Source organism: Phocoena phocoena, chromosome 13 (assembly GCF_963924675.1).
Source record: "Phocoena phocoena chromosome 13, mPhoPho1.1, whole genome shotgun sequence".
Lineage (NCBI taxonomy): Eukaryota > Metazoa > Chordata > Mammalia > Artiodactyla > Phocoenidae > Phocoena > Phocoena phocoena.
This window is the reverse complement of record NC_089231.1, coordinates 40,390,169-40,408,529: the sequence shown is the minus strand read 5'-3', so window position 1 is coordinate 40,408,529 and position 18,361 is coordinate 40,390,169.

The following is an 18,361-nucleotide window of genomic DNA, read 5'->3' as shown; positions in this document are numbered from 1 at the left end:
AGTTTTACTTCTTGCTCATACTCCAGGTATGCCATGGTCAGCTGGGGGCTCTGCTTTGCTCTGTGTCACTCACTCAGGAATGCAGGCTGACAGGCTCCCCAACTTGGAGCATTGCCATTGTTGGGACAGAGTGTATTCGTTTCCTATTGCTGCTGTAACCAGTTACCACAAACTTAAGTGCCTGAAAACAATGCAAATTTATTGTCTTCCAGTTATGAAGGTCACAGTCTGAAATGGGTCTCATTGGGCTAAGATCAAGGTGTCGGCAGGACTGTTTTCCTCCTGGAGGCTCTCGGGGAGAATCTGTTTCCCTCCCTTTCCAGCTTCTGGAGGCTGCCTGTGTGCCTTCCTCCATCTTCACAGCCAGAAGTGGAACATTTTCAATTCTCTCTCTGTTACCTCTGCTCCATCGTCACATCTTCTTCCACTCTGCCTCTCCTGCCTCCCTCTTGTGAGGATCCTTGTGATTACACTGGGCCCACCTGGAGAAGCCGGGATAATTTCCTTATCTCAAGATCCTTAATCACATTTGCGAGATCCTTTCTGTCCTGTGAGGTAACATATTCACAGGTTCCAGGGGTTAAGAGGACGTCTTTGGGGGGGCCATTATTCAGCTTACCACACAGAGGGAAGTGATGGTGTCCAATCACACGCAGGCTTAAATATTCCACCCAGAAACAGTCACACTTCACTTTTCATTGGTCAATCAAGTCACATGGCCACACCTAACTTTTATGAGGCAGGAAGTACAATCTCTTATGTATCTAGAATGAAGGGAATAAGAATAAACACCCTGAATTCTTCTTCAGGATTAGGATGAAGGAGAATGCAAAAGGCCTTCACTACCATGGTAACAACAAAATAAATCTACATGAACGAAGAATCATACTTTTCTATTTGGTGAATAGGTTGTAGATGCAAGGAAGCCCTGATTAACTGAATTTCAGGTAGGAATGAGCCCCGCCACAGTTGAGCCAAAAGCCCCAGCTGAGGCAAACACCTAGTCTGGTATAGGTAGATAGAAGAGCAGGCCTGCTCTAGAGGAAGACAGTGTGGGCAGGAGGCAGCCAAGATTTACATGGTTGAACAAAAGAAAACAAATATAAACCCCCAGACCCAAGAAGCTGAGCAACTCATAAGCAGAGTGAACATAAAGAAAATCACACCCAGTCACTTTGTAATCAAAATTCTGACAACAAAGTTAAAAAAAAAAATCTAAAAAGGAGCCAGAAGAAAAAAGTCATATTATATGCATACAAAATTAAGCTGACATCTCATCGGAAACAATAAGGCCAGAGACAATCTTTAAGTGCTGAAAGAAAAAAAAATGTCTGCAACTTAGAATCTATAAACTACCAAAATATATTATAAAAATTAAGGCGAAATAAAGGCATTTTTTGATAAACAAAAGCTGAGAGTCATGTCTAGCAAATTCACACTATAAGAAATGCTAAACAAGTTCCTTGAGGCTGATAGAAAATAACATCAGATTGAGTAAGTTAACAAGAGAGAAAACACACATTTCAAACATCAGGATTAAAAGGGGGTTATTGTTAGCAATTCTGCAGAGATAGAGGATTAATAAAGGTGAATAAAGGGTTTTTGAACAATTTTATGCTAAAAAGTACTAAGTTAGATAAAAAGGACAAATTCCTTGAAAAACACACTTACCAAAACTGACACAGGAAGAAATAGAGAATCTGAAGATCCTCATGTTGGTTTTAAAAATTGACTGTGCAATATAAAACCTTTTGCAAAGAAAACTTTTGTCAAAGATAATTTCACTGGTAAATTCTATCCAACCTGCAAGGAAGAAATTATACCAACTATACACAAACTGTTCCAGAGAATAGAGGAGAAAATCATTTCCCAATTTTTAAAACTTTTGGCCAGCCCCAACCCTAAGACCAAAACCAGACAAAGACATTACAAGAAAAGAAAACCACAGACCAATATCCCTTTTGAACATAGACACAAACATCCTTAACAAAATGCTAGCAAACTGAACCTAGCATTTTTTTTAATGACCAAAAACTAGCGTTTTTTCCTTCAGGAATGTAAGGTTGTTTTATTTAAAAATATTAACATAATTCATCATATTATCAAAATAAAATGGAAAAATCATATGACCATCTCAGTAGATACAGGAAAAGCAGTCTACAAAATTCAGCACCTATTCATAATAAAAACTCTCAGCATGCTAGGAATAAAAGGAAACTTTCTCAACCTGACAGAGGTAATTAAAAAATAAAACCTATACGTAACATCATATATAATGATGAAATATTGGAATATTCACCTTAATATGGAGAGCAAGGCAACACTGTCCACTCTCATCACTTCTCTTCAACATTGCACTGGAGCTCACTATTCACTGGGATGATAGGGCAAAAAAAAATAGGCATATAAATTGGAAAGAAAGAATTAAAACTGTCTAGAACTAATAAGTGAATTCAGCAAGGTCTCGGAATACAAGGTCAATATACAAATATAAATTGTATTTCTATACACTAGCAGCAAAAATTAAAAAATTAAATTTAAAAAATACCATTTGAAAAAATGGGTCAGATTGAGGGATGTTGGAATTATGTTTATGGCGTGTTGGAATCATGCATATGATGGTAGTAATGAATGATCTGAAAATACAATGAAGAAAGCAATTCCATTACAGTAGCATAAGTAGCATAAAATAGAATAACATACTTAGGAATAAATTTAACCAAGGAGGCAAAAGACTTGCAGGCTGAAAACTACAAAACATTGTTGAAAGAAATTAAAGACCTAAGTAAGTGGAAAGACATCTCATTTTCATGTATTGGAAGACTTAATATTGTTAAGGTGGCAATACTTCCCAAAAGCAACATATAGATTCAACGCAATTCCTATCAAAATCCTGATGGCATTTTTTTTACAGAAATAGAAACGCAGCCTTATATTCAGATGGAATCTTAAGGAATTCAAAATCACTAAAATAATCTTGAAAAGAACAAAGTTGCTGGACTCACACTTCCTGCTTTCAAAACTTACTAAAAACCTATGGTAATCAAAATTGTTGTACTGGCATGAGAACAGATATAACACCAATGAAATGGAGTAGAGAGCCCAGAAATAAACCCTTACATATATGGTCAGTTGATTTTCAACAAGGGTCAAGATACTTTAATGTGGAAAGGACAGGCTTTTTAACAATTAGTGATAGAAAAACTGTATATACATATGCAAAGGAATGAAGTTGGGCCTTTACCTTACAGCATATACAAAAATTAACTCAAAACGGATTAAAGACCCAAATGTAAGAGCCAAAACTATAAAACTCTTAGAAGAAAACATATAGGAAATGTTTCATGATATTGGATTTGGCAGTGATTTCTTGGATATGACACCAAAAGCACAGGCAACAACAACAACAAAAAATAGATAAATTGGACTTCATCAAAATTTTATAAGTTCTGTGCACCAAAGAACACTATCAAGAGAGTAAGTAAAAAGACCACCTACAGAATGGGAGAAAATATTTGCAATTCATATATCTGATAAGGGTCTAGCAATCAGAATATCTAAAGAACTTTATAACTCAACAACAAAAAGACAAGAACCTAATTTAAAAAATGGGCAAAGGACTTGAACAGACATTTTCCAACAAATATATACAAATGGCCAATGAAAAGATGCTCAACATCATTAGTCATTAGAGCAACGCAAACCAAAACCACAATGAGGTATCACTTCACACCCACTAGGATGGCTAAAAAAAAAAAGACCAGAAAATAAACAAGTGTGGGGGAGAATATGGAGATATTGGAACACTCACACATTGCTGTAGGAATATAAATTGTACAGCCACTGTGGAAAACATTTTGATGGTACCTGAAAAAGTTAAACGTAGAATTACCAAATGATTCAGCAAGTCTACTCCTAGATATATACCCCAAAGAACTGAAAACTATTCTAACAAAAACTTGTACATGAGTGTTCATAGCAGCACTATTCACACTAGCCATAAGGTGAAACAACCCAAATGTCCACCAACTGATGAATGGGTAAATAAAATGTGGTTTATCCACACAATGGAATATATCAGCCATAAAAAGGATTGAAGTACTGATACATGCTACAACATGGATGAACCTCAAAAACATGCTAAGTGAAAGAAGCCAGATGCAAAAATCACATATTACATGATTCCATTTATATACAATATCCAGAATAGGTAAATCTGTACAGACAGAAAGCAGGACAGTGGTTGCCAGGGGCTTGGGAGAGGTAGAAATGGAGACTGTTAATGGACACAAGTTTCTTCTGGGGGATGATGAAAATGCTCTAAAATTAGATAGTGGTGATGGTTGCACAGCAACTGAATTGTACACATTAAAAAGGTTTTTACTCTATGTCAAAAAAATTCTATGCAACATAGGACTATACACCAAAAAGTGAATACTGTCACTATACACCTATTAGAATGGCCCAAATCCAGAGCACTGACAACACCAAAAGCTGACAAGGATGAGGAGCAATAGGAACTCTCATTCATGGGGTAGAATGCAGAATGGTACGGCCACTCTCGAAGACAGTTTGACAATTTCTTACAAAACTAAGCGTACTCTTACTATACGATCCAGAAACCACGCTCCTTGGTATTTACCCAAAGGAGTTGAAAACTTACGTCTACACAAAAACCTGCGTATGGATGATAATAGCAGCTCTGTCCATAATTGCCTAGACTTGGAAGCAACCAAGATGACCTTCAGTAGGTAAGAAGATAAATTGTGGCACATTCAGGCAATGGAATATTATTCAGGGCTAAGGTCATATGAGCTAGTAAGCCATACAAAGACATGGAGGAAAATTAAATGCATATTAGTAAGTGAAAGAAACCAGTCTGGAAAGGCTACCTCATGCGTATGAGTCCAACTGTAAGACATTCTAGAAGAGGCAAAACTATAGAGACAGTAAAAAGACCAGTAGTTGCCAGGGGTTGGGGGGAGGGGAGAGATGAATAGGCAGAGCACAGAGGATTTTTAGGGCATGAAGATACTCTGTATGATACCATAATGATGGATGCATGTCATGATACATTTATCTAAACCCTGACATCATACTCAAAATAATTAATTCAAGATGAATAACAAACTTAAATAGAAAAGGGAACCAAAATGCTTTTAGCAGAGAGCATGGGAGAATATCCTCATGACCTTGAGGTAGGCAAAGATTTCTTAGAACACACACAAAAAAACCATTAACTGTACAAGAAATACAGTGATCAATAAAAGGGCAGCAAAATTAAAATTCAGTTCATCAAAAGATACCATTCAGAGAATGAAAAGGCTGAACAGCACTGATGATGATCACAGCCTGATTAGCGGCAGAGGGCCTCAGCACTTGCTGGCTTCCCACTCACCTGCTTCAAAGGCTTGGAGCTTTGCAAAGTCCTTATCAAGTCCTCCCCATCTTTTCTCTTAGATTGATAGATTGCCAGGTTGTGAAGGTTGCATTTGGCCCTGACCAATTCAAGAGCTTTTTTGTCTAACAACAAAGCCTACACCTCTACTAACATTTCTGCAAATACCAATCGGCCATGGTTTTCTCAACTTGCTTTTTACTATTCAATTGGTAGCCAAGTGGCACGGAAGGCCTTAAGAGTCACATTTTTAACATCGTAATGAAATTGACAGTCTGAAGCTGCCTGCATATTACCTCAGTCTGCTCGGAAGCGTCTCTGTAAACTTTACACCGTGAATACTAAAGCACTTCATATCTGTAGCACCTCGCAAAGCACATTGACATGCAATTTCACATAAGCTCCACAACACACAGGGATTATTACCTTCATTTTCAGATGAGCACATTAAGATTTCTGAGCATTCCTGCCAACCTATCCTTTACCTATCTAGTAAGCAGAGGTGTGGAGTGCAAACCCAGATCCTCGGCCTCCAAATCCAGACTTCTCACCTCCTTGTCAGGCCTGGCCCTGGGATATGGTAGAAATAGTCTCAGTCACTAACTCTCCTTCGTCAGCATGGGGGTGAATCTGTGTGCAAACAGCATTTGGCAGAATTTACAGAATGGTGATGGAACCAACCAGACAATGTGCCTGTCTCAACATGAGCTTGTGCCCTGTGAGTAGCCAACGTGGAACCGCCAAAGGCTCTGGGCAACTGAAGGTTTTGTTTCATGAAAGTAAGCAGCGCTAGGACCTCCAAGTATGAGCAGACCAGTCAGATTTTGCTTAAACTGGGGGTCCTTTGAGCACCAGTTACCAGTGGAAGGGAAGTGAGCAAACTGCCTAAAGAGACCAACTCAGCAGGCTCTGGGTGTGGGCAGTGCTCAGAAACGAGCTTTAAGATGTTGAAGTCACTCAGTTGCTCTGCAGCTTTTTGATTGGCTGATTGTATTGTGAGCCTTCTAATCGTTGATTCGTTTTGAAATGCCAAAGCCCTTGCTAACAAAACGAAACAGACGGGGAGGATCACTTGACAGAGGACTGGGCACGTAGGGGACTCAGTGGAAGTTGTGCCAGCAACCCCCTGCCCTAACCCTTTTGGGCCAAGTTTTCTGTCCCAACCCACACAGAGTGGAAGGGTATGAAACCAGGGAGAAGCTGGCAAAGGGGGGAAAATGGGTGCCAGGACTGAGGTGTGAGGAAGCCCAGAAGACTAGATGGCAGGTAAAACAAAACATGGAGGTGTTCGGATTTTAGCGGCGGGGCAGGACTGCGCGACAGGGTTCATGGTGCGTATTTCAGTCTTTCAAAGGCACTTGCCAGCCCATTGATTTTCCATTCAACCGAGTCTGCCATAAGTTGATTCCATGATGGTGTCATAATGTGTCCTGTGCCACACATAGGCAAGCCAAGGCACTAGTATTATGTTTGAGATATTTCTTCAGAGAACAAGTAGAGCTTCTCCCCAGATTTCCCCCGGATAACATCTCTCCCCTTCTCAAATCCTCCCATTCCCTATAAAACAACAACAGCACAAGAAATAAATGAGGGATGAAATCAGAGTAACAAGTATTTATAACTTCACAAATTACTCCAAGAAAGAATGGACCAGACTTCACATACGCACAATAATATATGGAATCTTCTTGCTTGGGGTGCATGGCACCTCGCTATTACCGGAAATTACTGCTTCGTTATCACAATTCCTACAAGGTAGAATGTGGTGGAGTCAGCATTCTGAGTCATTTCCAAAAATGCTTTTATGGGAAGTTTGCAAATAATACTATTTCTTATGGGAGAAATAATTTTGGCAACAATGTCTTCTTTTCAAGTCATACCATGTAACATATTACTTTCTGAATCAGAAATAAGTCAAACCAGAATTTTTTTAAAAAATCAATTATTTATTTATTTTTGGCTGCGTTGGGTCTTCGTTTCTGTGCGTGGGCTTTCTCTAGTTGCGGCAAGCGGGGGCTACTCTTCGTTGTGGCGCGTGGGCTTCTCATTGCGGTGGCTTCTCTTATTGCAGAGCATGGGCTCTAGGTGAGGAGGCTCAGTAGTTGTGGCACACGGGCTTAGTTGCTCCGCGGCATGTGGGATCTTCCCGGACTGGGGCTCAAACCTGTGTCCCCTGCCTCGGCAGGCAGATTCTTAACCTCTGTGCCACTAGGGAAGTCCCCAAACCAGAATTTTTAAAGGACATAGTAATAGTGGTTCTTAATTATTATATCTTCAATATATAATAGATATTTAAAATAGCAGTAAAGAAGGTTAAAGTGGGTGAGTTTTCACTTGGTAACTAATGATACTTTATCATGTCTATAGTTTGAAAGGCAGCATTTAGGATCCACAAATAAGATTTTCTTCAGTGATATGGGATTCAGCAGTTGCTGCTCTATTGGGGGTTGTAGAATGGCTTTTCAAAAAAAGCCGTTTTTTTTTAAAGCCAACTTTTTCTCTTAGAACAGTTTTAGATTTACAGAAAAGGTGCAAAGATAGTACAGAGTTCCCGCATAGCCCACACCCAGTTTCCCTGATAATTAACTTTTTATGTTACATTTATATACATTTGCTAGAATTAAGGAACCAATATCGGTGCATTGTTATTAACTAAACTCCATCCCTTATTCAGATTTCCTTAGTTTTTGCTTGATGTCATTTCCTGCTGCAGGATCCCACTTAGGACATCACATTACATTTCATCATCACGTCTCCTTACGTTCCTCCTGATTATGATGAATTCTCAGACCTTCCTTGTTTTCAATGACCTTGACAGTTTCGCGGAGTACTGGTAAGTTATTTTGTAGAGTGTTGCTCAGGTGGGATTTGTCTGGGGTTTTTCTCATAATGAGAGTGGGCCTGTTGGGTTTTGGAAGGAAGACCACAGAGGTGAAGTGTAATTCTCATCACGTCCTATCGAGGTACACGCGAGCAACTTGACTTACCACCAGGATGTTAATAGGGTGATGTTTTACTTTACTGGGGAAGCAGGGAGCTCGCTGAAGGATGGGCCCGAACCCCAGCCCCCAAGCGTGTGTAGGAGAGGTTGTAGGGGGAGGGGCCTGAGCTCCAGAGCACAGAAACCTGACGAAGCAGGGACCTGTTCCTCTTGGGAAATCCCGGTGGTTTACACTGCCTAGTAATGAGATTGCTTCCAAAGCGGGAAAGCGTGCCCTGTGCCTGGTCCCATCGGGGGCCTGGTGAGTGGATGCCCTTCGATGCTCAGGAAGGGTTTTGACAGTGCTGCAAGGAAGCCCAGGGACCCTCTGTGTGTGTGTGGGGGGAAGGGGTATGGGGGTTCAGGTGAGAGTGATTTATGAACAAGGATATTTGCTTAGTGGGCAGAGGCTATGTATAAAATGTAAGCCCCCTGAAGGGAGCATCCTAAGTAAATTAAGGCACAAGCATTATACAGATACGGCACAAAACCAGCTGGTAGGAGAAACATGCCTGAGGTTTGAATCCAAGTGTTAGAAGGCACAGAGCATGGGGACATCCCAGGCTAGGCTGAAAAGTGTTCACCACGGCTCAGGGCTGCAAGGCTGGAAGGCAGGAGCCAGCTGGGTCTGTAACGAGGCTGTCTGCACAGCACACTGGACCTCAGCTGTGCTCCGCTCCCTCTCTCCACCAGGCCTTGGGGATGGAGGGTCACATCTCTACTCGTTTCCCCTTGTTCGCATTCCAGGACTCCGCCTGGCATGGGGGCTGGAATTCTTTCAGGCCCGGGGTTTCTACATGAGCTCCTATGTGGAAAGTCGCTGGGCTGCTCCAGGATGTCCTCTGCTGTGCCCCATCCTGTCCTCCTTATCACAGCTGCAGGCGGCCTGAGCCACATTCCTCCTGCCTGAGTCATTGCCCCAGGCCCCAGGCTGCCTTTCCTCCAGCTTGGCCTAGGGGCCAGCCCCTGTCCAGCCCATCTTGTTGCTTGTCCCTTTATTCGTCAAGAATGCTACAGATTTATTTTTATCGCCTGTATGGAATGGCAGCTATTAGCCAAAGAAAATTTTCCATACGTTAAGTCCTTCCCTTTCCTTTTCAGCACCCTTCTCATCAAGATCTAGCCTATCTCATCCCTGCTGGGCCCCACTCCTAATCACAGCATTATCTGTATATTTTTTAACTTAGGTTTCCTTGATGGTTATAACACCATTTGATCAAAAGTCTAAGCTATGTTTTTAGGTTTAGCCCGTGCACTCCCATCCACCCACTGGTGGACTTCTGACCTCCTCCTTCTTGCTTGTTGATGTCTTATCCCCTAGAGCACCTTACTAACCCTCCTATGGCAGAAGGCTTCCATTCCCCACATGAATGGATGAAATAATGAAAGGGAACAAACACAATGTTGCCTAATGTCTAAACCAAGTGATTTTGAATTTGTTGAATTAACTGGAAAATTTGACACCAGGTGGATCTTATTTATCCTAGATAATTGGCAGGCCCCTGGAATCCTGTCATATTCATGTTTAAAATACCTCTAATACATAATCTGGGGCTAAATTTTGTGCTGATTACTAGATTCTAGATAAGCAACAAGACATTTTGGTGGTTTTGGAAAAGGTATGGAAGGAAAACTTAAAATTGAAAACATTCTCTTCATGGCCATTGACATTTTTACCCAGAAATTACAGTGAGACTAGTATCCCCACAGCATAACTTAAGTCAGGGGGTGTTTATTCTGAGCACAACCCTCTTACTTTTAAGAATTATTCTCTAAACATTGAATGCCCATTATGTATCACGCAAGATGATTAGTAATTTCTAGTCATTTTTCCCTGAAAGAGGAAATATTCCCTAGCGTACTCACTTCTACTCTCTCCATGGTTTAGTCATCAAATGTTTACCAAGCTCTACCATGTGCCAGATGCTCTCAGTGCCAGGCTCCCTGCCCTTAAAGGGCTCAGCCTGGCGACCATGCAAGGCATCTAGCATGGAGCCTGTGGACCACCAGAGCTAGCGGGTGTGTGTGTGTGTGTGTGACAGGGAAGGGACAGGGAAGCTTTCTGCAGGAGGTAACTGCTAAGCTGAGTGCTGAGGGATACGGGAACTCTCCAAGCTGTAGCAGACAAGGAACGAGCTCGCCACGTTGTGGGAAATGAAATGTTGTGTTGGACACAACTTATTTGAAAGGAGACATTAGGCCAGAAATTTAAATGGGAATTAAGAAGCAGTCTTCCATATCCAGGACATAGTTCTGCGGTAAAGCCAGCATGCCAAGTCTCCATCCCTTCATCAGGATCTGCTCCTCAAGAAGTGGTGAGGCTTGGTGAATGAGGATTCCAGAGAAGCCAGGGCACATCCTCCCAGACACCTTTCTCCTTCCCGGCAGCCTCATGACCAGCTTGGACCATGACTCCTGTGCAGCCCTGGGCAGACATCCCAATATCCCTGGGCCTCAGTCTCCTTCATGGTTAAAATTGGAGCAGTGATGCTCCCCAGTTAGGAGCTGTTTCTCTGAGTTCTTGTCCCAGCTCTTATAAAATGCAGGCACCTAAATGAGTTCATGCTGGTCTCAGCATTGTGTATAGGTAACAGGAAGTGTTTGCCCATGGTGAGGGCGTGTGTAGACAGAATGGGGTTGGGCCCTTCCTTACAGAGGGACCTGCACATGGGGTGGGAGGGAGAGTAAGCAGTGCCTGGCTTAGAGCTTTGCTTCTGGCCCCGCCAGTCCCCATTTACTCTGATTTAAAAGACAAAACAGAAGCTATAGTTTCTGGAATGATCCTGGGTCACAGACTCTTCAGAAATGGAAGGTACCTCACCACTCATCACTCCCACCCTTGATTTAGTCCAGTCAATTTCTGTTCTTTTCCATTAGCTCCAATGACTTAGACGGGAACAAAGCAGTAGTTTAAATAAATATCACATCTGGCAAAGCCATGAAGCATTTTCCGCCTAGTTGTTGGTTCTCACTCAATCACTTGTGAAGCGTGTAAGTCGCGCAAGCCTCACTGCTGGGGGTGGTGATGGCAGTGAAAGGTGGTTTAGAAGAAATGTGTCCACCCAGTCTTCTCCTTTAGAGAAAGTGTATTGCTCAGGGTTCTCCAGAGACACAGAACCAGTTGGATGTGTGTATACATGTAGATGTAGAAAGAGAGAGATTTATTTTAGGAAATTGGCTCACGTGATAGTGGGGCTGGCAAGACTGCAGTGTGAAGGGCAGGCCAGCAGGCTGGAGATCCAGGGAAGAGCTGAGGTTGCAGCTTGAGTCCAAAGGCAGCCTGAAGGCAGAATTTCTCTTCCAGGGCCCTCCATCTTTTTCTCTGAAGGCCTTCAACTGACTGGATGAGTCCCACCCATATTATGGAGAGTAAAGTGCTTTACTCAAAGTTCACTGGTTTAAATGTTAATCTCATCTAAAAAATACTCTCACAGTGACTTCTAGACTGCTGTTTTTTTTTTTTTTTTTTTTTTTTTTTTTTTTTTTGCACTACGCGGGCCTCTCACTGTTGTGGCCTCTCCCGTTGCGGAGCACAGGCTCCGGACGCGCAGGCTCAGCGGCCATGGCTCACGGGCCCAGCCGCTCCACGGCATGTGGGATCTTCCCGGACCGGGGCACGAACCCGTGTCCCCTGCATCGGCAGGCGGACTCTCAACCACTGCGCCACCAGGGAAGCCCCTAGACTGCTGTTTGACTAGATATCTGGGCACTGTGGCCACCAGGCTGCACACAGAGTTAACCACCACGGAACAGTCCTGGCATGGTCATTTCAGCGTTCTCGTGGTACATCCAGGCAGTGACCCTGTGCTCCGTCTCACCCTCCTCAGGTAGCTCCAGGCCAGCCTTCTGCCAGAGGAAGCAGGGGCTGAAAGGAGCCCTGGGCCTGGATGGAGGGGCCTGGCTCACTGCCCTCGCTGCCTGCTGGTAGCCATGCAGTTTCTCCTCTCGGACTTCAGGTTCCGTGGGCGTAAAGTGGACATGCCGCTCTACCCGCCTCACAGGAGCGACGTGAGCATTAAATGGAAATACCGTTTGCATTCCGTTAAGTGCAGTCATTGCGCTGTCGGGAGGAGCCAGCATTCCTGACTTGGAGCGGGGCAGAGAGGGTCCCCCATGCTGATGGGTGGGGTGGGGAGGTGGGGACTTCCCTCATGGACCGAGGCAACATGGGGAGGAGCGTCCACCCTCAAGGACGAGCCTGAGCTCTGCCTGCGGGAAATACTCCGAACCCAGAGCTCCTAAATTGAGCTTTTTGCTCTTTTAAAATTACTATATGTTCTTTCCAAAAATTCCAAAATTTCAGGGTAAAAACTTCCCCTCCTTCATCACTCCTTCCCCAAATCCACACCCTTCTCCGAAGGAGGCAACTGTTAACTCCTTGGCATGAATCATTTCACACCCCTTCTCACTGATTCCTTTTGTCACTACAAAAAAATGGGGTTTGTCTATGGTTTTGTGATTTTTAAAATTCACTTAGCAATATACCATATGTGCTTTTTCGTGTCTATATCTGACTTTTTGTATACTGGATTTTTTTTTTCCCTATTCACTAAATTAGAGAAAAAAGGTAAAGAAGAATAAAAGGTAAATAAAGAGGCTTCTTACAAATTAAAAGATGAACCTCACTGTAGACCTAGGACATCAGCTTTCTGAGAGAGCGCCCACAGTGTTCTCTGCGGAGGGCCCTGGCCAGGCAGTGCTACCGCAAGGGCTGCCTTTGCCCCCAGACCCACTGACGCCTTCCCTCCCTGGAGTTCTGCCTTGCCTTCTGCCCCTGTAGCCGTGTGTGCCTCTGAGGCTGAGCCACAGGTTGGCCCTCCGCCACTCCATAAGCAAAGAAATAGCGGCGTCGAATTTCAGAGAGAATGGTAATGAGTGGGCACACTTAGGTTATTGTTTCTTTAACAAAACCTTCCAGGCAGGCAAGCATGGAGTTTGGGGGAATTGTGCTAGTGTGTGCTTTGGGGACACCTCACTTTCAAGGTCTGGTACTGAAAAGACCAGAAACTCTCTTATCTTTATCTCTAGCTAGCAGTTTCCTCCCCAGTTGTTATTAGGGGAGAAATCAGTCACCAAGGCCTCAGCTGGATCCCTGAAAAAAGCCCTTGCAGTATTCCACATTGCAAAAGCCCAGGACATTGCTGGGAAGATCCGAGGCTCCGAGTCCCCGCGGCTGGTGGAGGTGACTCATCTTCCTGACCCCAGCAGAGGAGAGCGGCGCGTTTGGTGCGCACTGTGCGCCTGTCAGCACTCAGCATCCGGTTGGCCAGGAAAACGCTGCCCCTTCCCGGGAAAGCCTTTGTCTGCAGTTGGAACACAAGCACCAGTGGACAGAGGCCACGGAGTCACGGAAGAAAACCAGGTTGAATCCAGGGGCTCCGTGTTTGTAGTGGGAAGAGAGATGCCCCCATTTTCCCACCGAATCCTGTCACCAAAACAAGTAGGCAACTTGGCCTACTTTTGTTCTTGAGGGTTTCCCGGCCCATTATTACAACAAAAAGTGGTAGCAGACATGGTGGATACCAAGGAAGGCATAAAGCAAGAATGGTTTGGAAGAGGTCCAGTGAGTGGTTTCTATCGCCCCCTCCCCATCTGGAGGAGCTCGTTCATCAGAGTCCTCCCCAACCCCGCCGTGACTCCTCTCCTCCCCTGGCCTCAGCCATGGATCACTTATTTACTTAGCTAGTAATTTACTCCTTCCCTTGCTCCATAAAAAAGTTGAGACAGCTTATAAAAATACACAGAGTAAAGGATGGACTAAATGACCACGATAAATAAGGAAGAAGACGAGGAAAACAGCTGGTAGAGCAGCCATACGATGAGCACACGGGAATGTCTGCCAGACGATGCTGTTCAGTTACTACAAGGGGGCTGCAAATCGGGACCTAAGAGTCCTAGAAGCCAAAGAAAAGAGACAGAATAATCAGGCAGAAGGTACATATCGGCAAGTCAGAAAAAGATCTGCCTTTTTAATGTAGAGACCAGGGAGAGGTGAGGAATCACAGTTCACAGTTTGCATGTGGGCAAGGGACCGAGTTAAATGCTCTTCTGACATTTTCTCATTTGATCCTGGCAATCATGTCAGGTGGATACTATTACGACACTCATTTTACAGATAAGGAAACTGAGAATTTGAGAGTAAGTTAGTAGTTTGCCCAAGACCAGAGTTAGTCAGTTGTAGAAATGAGATTCAAACCTAGGCTATCAGCCTCCATGTCTGGGTGCCAAACTAGGAGGCTAACCTTGCAGGGCAGTGGGGGGGCCCTCAGGGCTCTTTCTGCAACAGATGCAACAGGGATTTCTGTAGGACTGTGTCTCCTCATTTCTTTCAATACAATTCCTAAATATAGGCACAGAAGCATAAATGTAGTTAAAATTCAGCGAAAGCAGTTCCTTCAACTAAAACAGCTTGTCCAGGTGCTTAGTTCTTTGAAGATCTAATTTTCTTCTCTGTATAGATGTATAAACATTGCAGATTCTATCAGGAAGTAGATCAACAGGTATTTTCTCAAACCACAGTCATTTTAATGCATCCCAAACCCACTCTAGTATGTTTTATTTATTCCTTCCTTTTATTTATTCCTTCTAGAAGGAACTAGAAGCTGATGTCTTTAGTCTCTCTACTCCCACGCCTACCCCTACACGGGAAATACTCTTATAGTCCTCCAGGACAATGGAACTCACAACGAAGACCTCTATTAACCAATGTCTTGAGGACAACTTCACCTGACATGTTGTTCTTTTCTTCCAACCTATTCTTTGTGAAATGCTTTGGGAATTGGGTATTCCTTCTACTTAAGACCATGTACCATTCAGCAGCATTTCTCAAACTTTCAGCTTCCATAAATCCCTTTATGCTCATGCAGACCACCAATTTTAGGTAAAAATTCATCACAATTTTTAGTAATAAAAACATCATATTCTAAAAAAAACTTTTTTATTATGAAGAAATTCAAACGCCTATGAAAGTAGAATAGTGTAATGAACCTCTGTGTACCCATCACTCAGCTTCAACAGTTACTGGCCGATCTTGTTTCAGCACTCCTCACACCAACTTCCTCTTTCCCATATTATCCTGAAGCAAATCCCAGATAACACATCATTCCATCCATAAATATTTCAGTATGTGTTTTTTTAAAAGATATGAATCCTTTCTTTTAACATGACAAGACCGTTATCACAACTAAAAGTATTCATAAGAATTCCTAAAAATCATCAAACATCAAATTTCTAATTGTTTCAAAAATGTTTTAATTTCTTTTTGTTTGAATCAGGATCCAAATAAGGCTTGCACATTCCTACCAGATAGAACATTATTTTAAATATCACTAATCATTTCATGCATTTGCAAGAGGACATCATTTTCAGTCTCTTCCCAAGGTATCTATCCTCTTTGTTCTGGTTTCTTTACTCTGTACTCCAGCAGTTTCTTTCCTTACCTTTTGTTTTTGCTAAGTTAAGCATTCCCAACTCGCAGTTATAGGTCGCTGGAAACAGCATCAAGTATCTGGTATTGCTTTATGATGGCCATGGATTCAGAAGTGAGACATTTCTCATTGAAAATACTTTTAGCCCAATTACAAAACACATTCAAAATCCAGATGGATGCGTGCTTTAACTTGGGAGATGGGGACAAAATGGGTCCTTCTCATCCACACAGACTGCCCTCAGCTCTCGAAAGCATTTGTCCAACATTACAGGTAGTTAGTTCTAAACTGTTCCCAATAGTAGATTGCTTTCTTCCTATTAAAGACAAGTATCAGATATTGGGAAAGAGCCAAACTCCACTCAGAGCAGATTGGACCTCAGTTTGGTCTTAAGAAAACAATCTGGTTTTTCAAATGTTTTCCCTTTTAAAGGACCAAGTTCATCCTTTGGATACTACAGGTCAGCGCCAGAAATGACAAGGTATTTCAGACAAGTCACCAGTGGATGTGCCGTGATGGGCAAAGTCAAGTTCATCCAAAGTTGTGGAAAGGCCCTCTGACAGCAGAGGGGAAAGCAGAGGGGTGGGCGTCAGACTGTTGGAAAGAGCACCTAAGAGGACACTGAAAACATCCAGACAGGAAGTGAGGTCAGGCAGGAACAGAGCTGAAAGAAGAGAAAGTATCAGTGTGAGAAAAAGGGGGCTTGGGTCGGATTGAACATGAGGGATGAATATGGAGCAGGGAGGAATCTTCAGTGACATTTGTGTTTCTGACTCCAGTGCTGGGGAGCTGTGTAAAAAAGAATCCTAAATAGACACACACACAGGCCTGCACACACACACACACACACACACACACACACACACACACACACACACACAGAAGAACTCCCTTCCAAACTGCCCATGAGCCTGGGTGTACAGAGCCAGCTGACCTGTGAATTAGAAAACATACCCCCCTGGGCTTCCCTGGTGGCACAGTGGTTGAGAGTCCGCCTGCCGATGCAGGGGACACGGGTTCATGCCCCAGTCCGGGAAGATCCCACATGCCGCGGAGAGGCTGAGCCCGTGAGTCACGGCTGCTGAGCCTGCGCGTCCGGAGCCTGTGCTCTGCAACAGGTGAGGCCACAACAGTGAGAGCCCCACGTACCGCAAAAAAAAAAGAAAAGAAAACATACCCCATACCCCACGGGAAATATTCTCTTTGTAGTTGCAACAAGGGTCTCAACACTGGCTGCACATAACCATCATCTGGGGAGTTTAAGAAACACTATGCCCGGCAGCACACCCCCGCCCCCTCCCAGCTCAGGCCAGTTGAGTCCGAATCCCTGTGTATTTTGACACCTCCCTCTACACCCCTCTGTCTCCCTGCAGAGGTGATGCTGATGTACAGCGGGGCTGAGAACCACTGGACCAGGCATGCACAGCGAGGGCTGTTTCAGCACCAAATTACCTTCCTGTTCAGAACCTGTGGGAGGACTTCTTGGAGCTGCTCACAGCTCGAAGCTTAACTTGGCTCAGCCTGGATCCCTGTTGCTTGGGGTGAGAGAAGTGACCTGACCTTCAGAACTCAGCTCTCTGGCCAAAATAAGGGCTGGCAAGGAAGGCCTGGCAGGGGAAAAGGAAAGAAGGGAGCCAGGTGTCCAGCACACGTGCTTCCCCTCTGCCTGCGGAAGGCAGTGGTCTCAACCTCCTGTGCGTCACAGGCACGCCGGGATACTTGTCAAATGCAGATGCCCGGGCCCCACTCCCTGCATTGATTAGAAGGTGTAGGGTGTGGCCCAGTAATCTGCATTTTAACAGGTCCCAGGTGACTCTGACGGAGGGCTCTGGTGCACACCCACCCCCCTCAAACCCTGAAAGGCCTGCAGGGGTCTGTGGGAACCCCCGGTGGCCGTGTGCCAGGCAGGGATCCTTTGTCCTCCTGGCCCTGGCCCAGGGGAGTCTGAAATCAGGACTGAGGTAGCGGCCAGCAAGCAGTGTTAGAAATGATTAGAATTTCCATTTCTAGAAATGGTTAGGATCGTGGGGCATGGTCCAAACGGGGGGTCTTCACGGAAGAGAAGTGCACCTGCCCCACGTGTTCTTTGTGTCACAGAAGGTGGAAGCAAGGCAAGAAGGGCCCTTGACTTACTCGCCCCATGGGGGTTCCCTAGGCTGAGTGCAGGCAGGGGACACAGGAGCGAGAACCCAGGAAGCAGCCTCTGGTCCTGCAGAGAACTTCCGTGTCAGCAGTGGGTTTCCAAGTACGGTTTCTGGGGCCAGCAACATCAGAATCATTTGTTAGAAATGCAGATTCTCAGGCCCCACCCCCAATCTCTGGATCAGACCCTAGGGGGATGGGCCCCTGTCTGTGTTACAGCGGCGCCTCAGGTGGTTCTGTTAGCGCTGAGGCTTGAGGACCCCTTGCCGCAGGCTCCAGTGCTTCAGTGCTCACGGGCTTAGAGAAGGTCCTCGCTCTCCTGGCCATCACCTCAGTCCCTTTCCGTGGGGGAGGGAGAAGCCACACCACACACCTCCCACTCTCCCCACCAGCTGGGAAGGGGCTGAATGACAC